The sequence below is a fragment of the Palaemon carinicauda genome, chromosome 12, assembly GCF_036898095.1.
Source record: "Palaemon carinicauda isolate YSFRI2023 chromosome 12, ASM3689809v2, whole genome shotgun sequence".
Taxonomy (NCBI): Eukaryota; Metazoa; Arthropoda; class Malacostraca; order Decapoda; family Palaemonidae; genus Palaemon; species Palaemon carinicauda.
The window spans coordinates 9112289-9124626 of record NC_090736.1 but is presented as its reverse complement, the minus strand read 5'-3'; the positions used below and the strand labels follow the sequence as shown (position 1 = coordinate 9124626).

General features: G+C 45.4%; 1 long non-coding RNA gene across 1 annotated transcript in view; it reads right to left on the bottom strand.

The window, feature by feature from the left end:
• Window positions 1–12338, bottom strand: part of LOC137650506 (uncharacterized) — a 50877-nt gene that overhangs the window by 24767 nt on the left and 13772 nt on the right. The gene's annotated exons all lie outside the window — the stretch shown is intronic.

Sequence of the window (12338 nt, the reverse complement as noted above, 5' to 3'; positions counted from 1 at the left end):
CACAAAATAATTGAAAACCAAAATCAAGACATCATTTCATTAATTTTTTCCCTAACTATAAAAACTTGAGTCCTTTAATAGGAGTTGGAACTGGGCTGTCAAGACTTATAAAATGCCGGTAGTTACTGCCAGCACCTATGGCAACTAACTGGGGAAATGCTAAGGTGGCCGAAGACTACTCGGCACCCTTTCAACCCTGCTTATACCAGACAAAAGAAGGGAGATGTTAGGGTGGACGATCTGAGTACTGACTCAGATAGTGGGCTCAAAGTGGTTATTGAATCATCCAGTAGCCAAGAGTGTACTGACTTTGTGTGGTTCCTCGACCAGGGATCTGTTTGCAACGTCACTGAACAATAAGCTCCCGCTGTTCTATTCCACGGTGCCGGATCCCTAGACTCTTGCAAGATACTATCCAACAACGGTGGGAAAACTTCTACGTCTAGGCTTTTCCCCCATTTTGCCTGATGAGAAGGTTGCTCAACAAGGCAAAAAAATCCACCAACTTGGCAAAAACCCTCATAGCTCCGCTATAGCATCATGAGGAAGGGTTTTCGGATCTTCTTCAGCAGCTGACAGAAGTCCTGAGAGAACTCTACCCACGTCACGATCTACTCAGACCACCACACGTGAACATCTACCACAAAGCCGTAGACTACATACGTCTTCACGCCTGGAGGTTATCCAGCAATTCTTACGCAGAGGATTTTCGCAACATATTGTGAAGATGTCTGGATACCTCCGAGAATCTTCAGCTGCTGCGTAGCAGGCTAAGTGGACATTCTTCTGTGGTTGGTGTCGTGGAAGGGGTACTTTTCCTCCCGATGCCACTATTCCAACAATATTCCGTATGTACCTTTAGGTGGAAAAACTCCTCTCGGTCTCGGCGGAGAAAAATTATCGCTCAGCCTTGAGACTTGCCTTTACATTGAAAGAAGTTGATATTTCCCCATCGTTGGAGTTGTCTCTCGTCATACAGTGTTTCGAGCTTACCTGTCCTCAGTCAGAAGTTTGACATACTCCATGGAACGTGGTCCGTGTCTTTTGGTCTCTGAAAGGATCCCCTTACGAACCATTACGCCAGGAATCAGAACTTAACCTGATTCTGAAGAAGGTTTTTTTCTCGCCTTGGGCAAGAGAGCAAGTGAACTCCATGGTCTTTCCTACATCATTTCCCATTCAGGGGGATGGAGAGAGGTAATGCTCAACTTCATCCCTGAGTTTATAGCTGGTCCTAGATTCGGGCACTTCTGGATTGAAAGGCTTAGTGATAGCTGATATCCTAGACCAACCGCTTCTATGCCCGGTGTGGGTGCTGAGATATTACCTCTAATGAACTTCAGGAGCTCGCCCCTGAGTGGAAGGAGATGTCAGCACGGGGGAAAGGTTAAAGTAGAGTCACAAAGATTTTGATCTCGGCGTAGATTCGCAAAGTTATGGAATACCTCTCGAATCATGATTCTCTTTCGCAACCGCAGAAACCAAGAGCTCACCATCTTAGGGGTATGTTACCCTTCAACAAACTACTCTATGACAAAGGTTCTTCAATGGGGCATGAGGAAGTATCTGATAACCTTCACTGACCATTTCCTGAAAAGCGTAGCCAACAGGATCATGGAGACGTTCTCCATCGAACCTGTGGTGCCTACACAATGAGTGGTTTAATCACCCCAGCACCTTGATGGACAAGAAGCAGATGGTGGAGGGAACCGTTCCCAGGGATTAAGTCTTTCATCTTCCCCTATCTTGGGGCACAGCACCTACAGTACGCTGCAAGCTGGCCTCCGCTGTCTGCAGGTATTACTACAGTACCACATCCCTTGCGTAACATGATATTTTAATTATAAAATAAATTTTTGAATATACTTACCCGGTGAATATATAATAGCTGAGCCTCCGGTGGCTCGACAGAAAAACACACAAAAACTCGCGAGCGATCGCTATGAAGGTTGCGGGTGTGCCCACTAGCGCCAACTATCGGCCAGATACCGCATATACATGTAAACAGACCCAATTTTTCTCATCCCGCTGGGTCTCTATCGGGGAGGAAGGGAGGGGCCTTTAATTTATATATTCACCGGGTAAGTATATTCAAAAATTTATTTTATAATTAAAATATCATTTTTAAATATTTAACTTAGCCGGTGAATATATAATAGCTGATTCACACCCATGGTGGTGGGTAGAGACCAGAGTTAATTAAGTTTACAGCGTATATGCTTAGAGTTTTTGACAGTTATATCATAACAAAACCCAAATATATAAAGGTACCTGGTAAGGAAGTTGACTTAGACGATTACTCTGCCTTATTAGTCTGTCTTCCTCACGAAGCCCAGCGATCCTCTTAGGATGCTGAAAGACTCCCAGGAGTTGAAGTATTAAGGGCTGCAACCCATACAACAGGACCTCATCAAACCCCTAATCTGGGCGCTCTCAAGAAATGACTTTGACCACCCGCCAAATCAACCAGGATGCGAAAGGCTTCTTAGCCTTCCGTACAACCCAAAAAACAATATTAAAAACATTTCAAGAGACAGATTAAAAAGGATATTGGAATTAGGGTAATGTAGTGGTAGAACCCTCACCCACTACTGCACTCGCTGCAACGAATGGACCCAGTGTGTAGCAGTCCTCGTAAAGAGTCTGGACATCTTTTTTTTTAAGTAAAATGACGCGAACACTGACTTTTTTCTCCAAAAAGTCGCGTCCATAATACTTTGCAGAGATTTATTTTGCTTGAAGGCCACGGAGGTTGCTATAGCTCTAACTTCGTGCGTCTTAACCTTAAGCAAACATGGGTCTTTCTCATTCAAGTGAGAATGAGCTTCTCGTATTAAAAATCTGATAAAATATGACAAAGCATTCTTTGACATAGGCAATGATGGTTTCTTAACTGAGCACCATAATGCCTCAGATTTACCTCGTAATGACTTAGTACGAGCTAAATAGAACTTAAGAGCTCTAACAGGACATAATACTCTTTCCAGTTCGTTGCCTAAAATCTCTGATAAGCAAGGAATATCAAAAGATTTAGGCCAAGGACGAAAAGGCAGTTCATTTTTGGCCAGGAAACCAAGTTGAAGTGAACAAGTGGCTTTTTCTGTAGAAAAGCCGATGTTCTTACTGAAGGCATGAAGTTCACTGACCCTTTAAGCCGAAGCCAAGCACACTAGGAAAAGTGTCTTGAGGGTGAGATCCTTCAGGGAGGCTGAATGTAATGGCTCAAACCTGTCTGACATGAGGAACCTTAGGACCACGTCTAAGTTCCATCCAGGAGTTGCCAAACGACGTTCCTTAGAGGTCTCGAAAGACTTAAGGAGATCTTGGAGATCTTTATTGTTGGAAAGATCTAAGCCTCTATGTCGAAAGACCGAAGCCAACATGCTCCTGTAGCCCTTAATCGTGGGAGCTGAAAGGGAGCGAACCTTTCTCAGATGTAAAAGAAAACCTGCGATTTGGGCTACAGAGGTACTGGACGAGGACACAGATGCTGACTTGCACCAGTCTCGAAAGACTTCCCACTTCGACTGGTATACTCTAATGGTAGAAGCTCTCATCGCTCTTGCAATCGCACTAGCTGCCTCCTTCGAAAAGCCTCGAGCTCTTGAGAGCCTTTCGATAGTCGGAAGGAAGTTAGACGAAGAGCGGGGAGGCTTTGATGGACATTCTTTACGTGGGGCTGACGTAACAGATCTACCCTTAGAGGAAGACTTCTTGGAAAGTCTACCAGCCATTGAAGTACCTCGGTGAACCATTCTCTCGCGGGCCAGAGGGTAGCAACCAACGTCAACCTTGTCCCTTCGTGAGAGGCGAACTTCTGCAGTACCTTGTTGACTATCTTGAATGGTGGGAATGCATATAAGTCCAGAAGAGACCAATCCAGTAGAAACGCGTCTATGTGGATTGCTTCTGTATCGAGGACTGGAGAGCAATAGATTGGTAACCTTTTGGTCAACGAGGAGGCAAAGAGGTCTATGGTGGGTTGACCCCAAGTAGCCCAAAGACTCTTGCCCACGTCCTTGTGGAGGGTCCATTCCGTGGGTATCACCTGACCCCTCCGACTGAGACAGTCTGCCAAGACGTTCAAGTCCCCCTGGATGAATCTCGTCAACAGGGAGATGCCTCGATTTCTTGACCATAAGAGAAGGTCCCTTGCGATCTCGAGCAGCGTGAAGGAGTGTGTGCCTCCTTGCTTGGAGATGTACGCCAAAGCTGTGGTGTTGTCTGAGTTGACCTCTACCACTTAGTTTCGAAGAAGCTTTCGAATATCATCAAGGCCAAGTGGACTGCTAATAGCTCCTTGCCGTTGATGTGCATGCTCTTCTGACTTGAGGTCCACAGACCCGAGCATTCCCGACCGTCCAGGGTCGCACCCCAACCCAAATCCGACGCGTCTGAGAACAACACGTGGTTTGGGTTCTTGACTGCTAGGGATAGTCCCTCTCTCAGACTGATATTGCTGTCCCACCATTTAAGGCATGCCTTTACTGGTTCGGAGACTGGGAATGATACCGTCTCTAACGTCTTGTCCTAGTTCCAGTGAGAGGCTAGATGGAACCGGAGAGGCAAAAGGTGTCTCCCTAGTGAGACAAACTGCTCCAGGGATGAGAGAGTCCCTACGAGACTGTTCCAACTCCTGACTGAACAAACGTTCTCTTTTCAGCATTAGTTAGACTTCGAGCAGGGCTTGTTCTATTCGGGTGGCAGACGGAAAAGCCCGAAAAAAACTGGACTGCGAATCTCCATCCCCAAATATAGAATAATCTGGGATGGGATCAGTTGGGACTTTTAGGTTGACCAAAAGTCCCAACTCCCTGGCCAGACTCAACGTCCAATGTAGATCCTGCAGACAGCGAAGACTGGACGATGCTCTGAGAAGCCAGTCGTCCAAGTACAGGGAGGCTCGGATCCCCGATAGATGGAGGGACTTTGCCACATTCCTCATGAGCCTCGTAAACACGAGAGGATCAGGACTGAGGCCAAAGCACAGGGCTCAAAACTGGTACCCCACATTCCTGTAAACAAACCTCAGAAACGGTTGGGAATCCGGGTGTATAGGAATGTGGAAGTATGCCTCCTGAAGGTCGAGAGAGACCATCCAGTCGCCTTCCATTAATGCTGTCAAGACAGCCTGGTAGACTTCATCGTGAAGTTTGTCTTGACAATGAATACATTGAGCGCACTTGCCTCTTACGTACTCCTGCAGTGAACATGGCTGCCAGATCATTGGAGCCATCCCTGAGGGACTTGTTCCTGCAGAGAACGTGGCTGTCAGATCATTGGAGCCATCCCTGAAAGCCTTGTTTATGCATGACATAATTGTACAGCAAAACTTCAAACGCTCGAAAAAAAAACTCCTAACAGGAGATGGTCTAGCTCTGAAGTCGACCATAAAATCTTGGAGCGTCTCATGGCCAGGCGCCAGGGAGAGTCTATGAGGTTTGAGAAGTCTATCTGGGCAGAGGCAGGAACTCCCAAGCCGAGAACTTCTCCCGTGTCATATCAAACTCTCGCTCTATAAGCCAGCTTAAAAGTAGGGAAAGCAAAGGCTGTCTCCCCCAAACTCCTCCTGGTGATTAACCAGTCGCCTAGCAAACGTAAAGCTCTCTTAGAAGAGCGAGAGAGCACTAGCTTATAAAACAACGGCTTCGAAGTAGCTAGGCCTAGTGTACACTCTGACGTTTAGGCAAACAAGGAGCAGCAGTTACAAAAAGATCTGGACAAAGATCCTTAAAAATCAGCATGATTTATTTAAAGTCCATAGAGGGCTGAGCAGCTTTAGGCTCCTCTCCGTCTGACAGAGTCCTCAAGGGAATATCAGTAGGAGGGGGATCAGCAACTTCCTCATCTGAAGGAACCTTGTCCGACAATAGCCGAGTCTCAAGCAAGGGAGAGACCTGCCGTGGTGGCAATGCTTGACAAGCAGAGTCCACACGCAAAGGAGCAATCAGTAGCAGTCAAGGACGCTATGTCATGTAACTGCTTAAAGGACTGACCAGTAACAACAACAGGTGCGGGAGGACGTTCGACGTCAACTCGAGACTGCCTTGACTGCTTAGACTGAGCAGTCAAAACAACTCTTGACTGCGGTGCTTGACGCTCAACGTCAAAACAAGTCAACTCTGCTGGTTGGTGAACGTCCTGAACGTCAACAAGAGCAAGCGGCAGCGGCTGAACGTCCACAAGCGGCTGAGAGTCAAAACGGGACTGCATCGAGTGAGGCTCTACAAAACACGATTGACGTGACTTTGTAACGTCAATGTCAACAGGACGAGCAAAGGCTCGTTTGGGCGGCTGACGGCCAAGATCTCGATCAGCTAAGCGGCGAGGATCATCGTGAATCTGCTCAACAGAATAGTCCTCCATAAGAGAGGCAAGCTTATTCTGCATGTCTTGCCGTACAACCCATTTAGGATCAACGGGAATGGTTGCGGTAAGAGACGAGGGTAACGTCTGTGACTGCAAAACCTTGCCTACAAAAAGACTCTCGGAGCCTGTGTTACGCTTTTGTTTAGGCGGCGAGCAGTCTTCCGATGACTGCATAGGGTCAGAGCTGTCCTAATGGTTAAAACCAGGACGCTGGACCTGTCCTGAAAGGACTGACTTTCGCTTAAAGGGCCTCGAAACCTTGTTCCACGGTTTCTTATGCGAAAAGCCTTCGGATGACGAGGAGAAAATCGTCTCGCTCGTCTTATGGTAGGGGCGGTGTTGATGAGACACGCCTGAAACCATAGAGGGAACGTCTGTTCGCTGATCAAGGCCTCTCGAACCCATAAGTCGTACGACATTACTTCTCCCCTGGGCTTGGGAGCTTGCAAGAGGTCTCGGACTAGGTGAACGACGGGCACGAACAGACGAACCCTCGGTCGCAACACTGATAACACTTTGCGAAATTATCACTTTATCACTACGATTTTCTGTTTTGCACTTACTTCACTGAAATCGAATTTTACAACAATTCACATTAGGTATGAATAAAACTGATTTCTACCTGAAGCACGCAATTCTACCCTCATCAAAAGGTTATAATTGCGAAATCAGTCGTATAATGTAAGCACATTAATACAAGCAAAAAACAGTAAACATATATTAAGATAAAAAGATCAGTGGCTGGGAAGGAGACTAAACACTAGTTCATTCAAAACTACGTTTTCAATCTCTCACCGTACAGTGCCTTGGGACGAGAATAAAAACTAAAAACGTTTTATCCTTTCTCCCCGTACAGAGACTAGGGACGAGAGTAAAAAACTGACTCGAGAACAACGTTACTCGCTTGGGACGAGAATAAAGATCGGAACGTTCTCTCTTCCTCTCTCTCTCTCCGTCTCTCTCTCTCTCTCTCTCTCTCTCTCTCTCTCTCTCTCTCTCTCTCTCTCTCTCTCTCTTGATTTCGCACCGAAGAGAAGAGCCCACTTACCTTTCGTCAATAAACAGGTTATTTGACCATAGGAAAAAACTGAAAGGTTTTTCAATTAACAAGTTCCTTTAAAATAGTATTTAAAACATTCAAGTTTGAAAGAAGAATGAACAAAACGTCAGAATCGATTTACTCTTTCTGTAAAGTGAAACCGTGATTCTCTCTCTCTCTATCGTAACGATAGAGCGCAAACTGCGTAGCATAAATAAACTAAACGTTAGTTCATCTTTGAAACAGTACGAAGACTATTCAAAGAAAATCTTTCATAAAATATTTACTAAAAAATATTTATTTAATAAGTTTTAAATCATTTGCTCTGTAAAAGTTATTTACGCTTGAAAGGGCTCAACGTTGTTTAACTTCGGTTTCCAAGTTAGGACTGCCTACTCTCGGATTAGAGGAGGAATAGGAAAGGTCGCATATAAACAAATCATTAAAATTTATCTTGATGTTTATTATAAATGGAAAGCTAATCGAAGAGGCCTAATAAAGGCGGTTGAGATATAAAATATATAGTTAACAACAACAATTTATAACGTGATAAGATAATTGCTAAAAGCCTAAAACACACTTCCGTACTAAGGGAAGGGTCGGCCATTTAAAAGTCAAAGAAAGTCCAAAAAACAATCCAAAGTCATCAAAAATTAAATCTATCCAAAAACGAGTTCAAGATTTAAGTTGAGGATAAAACACCTGCACTGCGAAAGCTCAAACCAAAAGGAAGTACTTCACCAAATATGTTGAGAAAACTCCAGGTTATACAGCGAGTATTGATACGTCTTGTCGTTAAGGCCGACAGAGAAAAATTGGGTCTGTTTACATGTATATGCGGTATCTGGCCGATAGTTGGCGCTAGTGGGCACACCCGCAACCTTCATAGCGATCGCTCGCGAGTTTTTGTGTGTTTTTCTGTCGAGCCGCCGGAGGCTCAGCTATTATATATTCACCGGCTAAGTTAAATATTTAAAACTGGTATATGCACATATATTTGTTTTGTCTCCATACCCCCTTGGCGAGGTGGGACTGGGTAGGCAACGTCTGTGGTTGGTTCAAAGAATCCTATGACTCCTGAGAATTCTTACCTAGACAAGTCACACAGCTAGTATCACATAAGCACATGGATTGCTCAGGCCACTAAAGCGTGTTATTGCACGAAGTATTAGCGAGGTGTCAGGGTTTTTCTCTTTATGCGTGCATAGCATGAGGGGAAACCCTGAGTCAAAAAACAGCCAGTTGGTTAAGACTTCCTCCCACCTTAGGGGTGAGTCTTCCCTAATGAAGAGCAAAAGGGTTTGTAATTAGTGATGGAACAAATGACAAAATTAAAGTACTGTACTGTAATTTGTATTTTTCCTGACGATACAAACCTTGAGTGCTTTATACAAATTTAGCCCACCATCACCTATTCCCCTGCAAGTCCTGCCTGCAATCATAAGTGACGAGACAACACAGGTGTGTGTGAGTGGGGTAGCCAGTACTACTGACTGTTAATTTTGTTTTCAAATTGGTAATTACAAAAGAATTTGTTAAATGCTTGCTTAAAATGGCCAGTGATTATCGGTAACAAGTAGCTTGGGAATCAGACAATTAATAAAAACAGTACAGGTAGTTCTAAATTGAAAATTGGTAAAATAATGCGCTGGCGGAACAATAATTCTCAGCAAGCATACAGTACAAGTGACATTGAAAAATGTTATTTTCATTAGTAAAATAAATTTTTGAATATACTTACCCGATAATCATGTAGCTGTCAACTCCGTTGCCCGACAGAATTCTACGGACGGGATACGCCAGCGATCGCTATACAAGAAGGGGGTGTACTCACCAGCGCCACCTGTGGCCAGGTACTGCAGTACTTCTTGTTGACACCACCTCAATTTTTCCTCGGTCCACTGGTTCTCTATGGGGAGGAAGGGTGGGTCAATTAAATCATGATTATCGGGTAAGTATATTCAAAAATTTATTTTACTAATGAAAAATGTTATTTTCATTAGTAAAATAAATTTTTGAATATACTTACCCGATAATCATGTAGCTGTCAACTCTGTTGCCGACAGAAATCTACGGACGGGATACGCCAGCGATCGCTATACAGGTGGGGGTGAACACCACAGTGCCATCTGTGGTCAGGTACTCTAGTACTTCTTGTCAACACCACCTCAATTTTTTCCTCGGTCCACTGGTTCTCTATGGGGAGGAAGGGTGGGTCAATTAAATCATGATTATCGGGTAAGTATATTCAAAAATTTATTTTACTAATGAAAATAACATTTTTCAATATTAATCTTACCCGATAATCATGTAGCTGATTCACACCCAGGGTGGTGGGTGGAAACCAGCATACATGTTAACACAGAAGCTAAGTATCCCGTATTTTATTTTATTAGTTATTCAAAAATAACATAAAATAAATAAGTACCTGGTAAGGAAGACGACTTGAACCATTACTCTGCCTTTATTAAGTACGTCTTTCTTACTGAGCGTAGCGGTCCTCTTAGGATGCTGAACGACTCTTAGGTGCTGAAGTATAAAGGGCTGCAACCCATACTAAAGGACCTCATCACAACCTTTAACCTCGGCGCTTCTCAAGAAAGAATTGACCACCCGCCAAATCAACAAGGATGTGGAAGGCTTCTTAGCCAACCGTACAACCCATAAAAAGTATTCAAGAGAAAGGTTAAAAAGGTTATGGGATTATGGGAATGTAGTGGCTGAGCCCCCGCCTACTACTGCATTCGTTGCTACGAATGGTCCCAGGGTGTAGCAGTTCTCGTAAAGAGACTGGACATCTTTGAGATAGAATGATGCGAACACTGACTTGCTTCTCCAATAGGTTGCATCCAAAACACTCTGCAGAGAACGGTTCTGTTTGAGGGCCACTGAAGTAGCCACAGCTCTCACTTCATGTGTCCTTACCTTCAGCAAAGCAAGGTCTTCTTCCTTCAGATGAGAATGTGCTTCCCTAATCAGGAGCCTGAATAGGTAAGAAACTGAGTTCTTAGACCTTGGAAGAGAAGGCTTCTTGATAGCCCACCATAAGGCTTCTGATTGTCCTCGTAAAGGTTATGACCTTTTTAGATAGTACCTAAGAGCTCTAACTGGGCAAAGTACTCTCTCCAGTTCGTCCCCCACCAAGTTGGACAGGCTTGGGATCTCGAACGACTTAGGCCAAGGACGTGAAGGAAGCTCGTTTTAGCAAAAAACCGAGCTCCAAGGAACATGTAGCCGTTTCAGATGTGAAAACTATGTTCCTGCTGAAGGCGTGGATCTCACTTACTCTTTTAGCTGTTGTCAAGCACACGAGGAAAAGAGTTTTTAATGTGAGGTCCTTAAAAGAGGCTGATTGGAGAGGTTCAAATCTTGATGACATAAGGAACCTTAGGACCACGTCTAGATTCCAGCCTGGAGTGGACAACCGACGTTCCTTTGAGGTCTTAAAAGACCTAAGGAGGTCCTGTAGATCTTTGTTGGTGGAAAGATCCAAGCCTCTGTGGCGGAAAACCGCTGCCAACATACTTCTGTAACCCTTAATCGTAGGAGCTGAAAGGGATCTTACGTTCCTTAGATGTAACAGGAAGTCAGCAATCTGGGTTACAGTGGTACTGGATGAGGAAACTGCATTGGCCTTGTACCAGCTTCGGAAGACTTCCCCTTTAGACTGATAGACTCTGAGAGTGGATGTCCTCCTTGCTCTGGCAATCGCTCTGGCTGCCTCCTTCGAAAAGCCCCTAGCTCTTGAGAGTCTTTCGAAAGTCTGAAGGCAGTCAGACGAAGAGCGTGGAGGTTTGGATGTACCTTCTTTACGTGAGGTAGACGTAGAAGGTCCACTCCTAGAGGAAGAGTCCTGGGAATGTCGACCAGCCATTGCAGTACCTCTATGAACCATTCTCTCGCGGGCCAGAGCGGAGCCAACCAACGTCAGCCGTGTCCCTTTGCGAGAGGCGAACTTCTGAAGTACCCTGTTGACAATCTTGAACGGCGGGAATGCATACAGGTCGAGATGGGACCAATCCAGCAGAAAAGCATCCACGTGAACTGCTGCTGGGTCTGGAATCGGAGAACAATACAACGGGAGCCTCTAGGTTATCGAGGTAGCGAACAGATCTATGGTTGGCTGACCCCACAGGGCCCAAAGTCTGCTGCAAACATTCTTGTGAAGGGTCCACTCTGTGGGGATGACCTGACCCTTCCGGCTAAGGCGATCTGCCCTGACATTCATATCGCCCTGAATGAACCTCGTTACCAGCGTGAGCTTTCGATCTTTTAACCAGATGAGGAGGTCCCTTGCGATCTAGAACAACTTCCACGAAAGAGTCCCTCCCTGCTTGGAGATGTAAGCCAAGGCTGTGGTGTTATCAGAGTCCACCTCCACCACCTTGTTAAGCTGGAGGGACTTGAAGTTTATCAAGGTCAGACGAACTGCCAACAGCTCCTTGCAATAGATGTGAAGTGTCCTTAGCTCCTGATTCCATGTTCCCGAGCATTCCTGTCCGTCCAAAGTCGCACCCCAGCCCGTGTCTGATGCGTCAGAGAAGAGACGGCGGTCGGGTTTCTGAACAGCCAAAGGTAGACTTCCTTAAGAAGAAAGCTGTTCTTTCACCACGTGAGAGTAGACCTCCTCTCTTCGGAAACAGGAACTGAGATCGTCTCTAGCGTCATGTCCTTTATCCAGTGAGCCGCTAGATGATACTGAAGGGGGGGAGGTGGGGTCTCCCTAACTCGATGAACAGTGCCAGCGATGAAAGTGTCCCTGTTAGACTCATCCACTACCTGACTGAGCATCGGTTCCTTCTCAGCATGCTCTGGATGCAATCTAGGGCTTAGTATATCTTTGGGGCCGACGGAAAAGCCCGAAAAGCTCGACTCTGAAGATCCATACCCAGGAGACAATGGTCTGGGATGGGACGAGCTGGGACTCCTC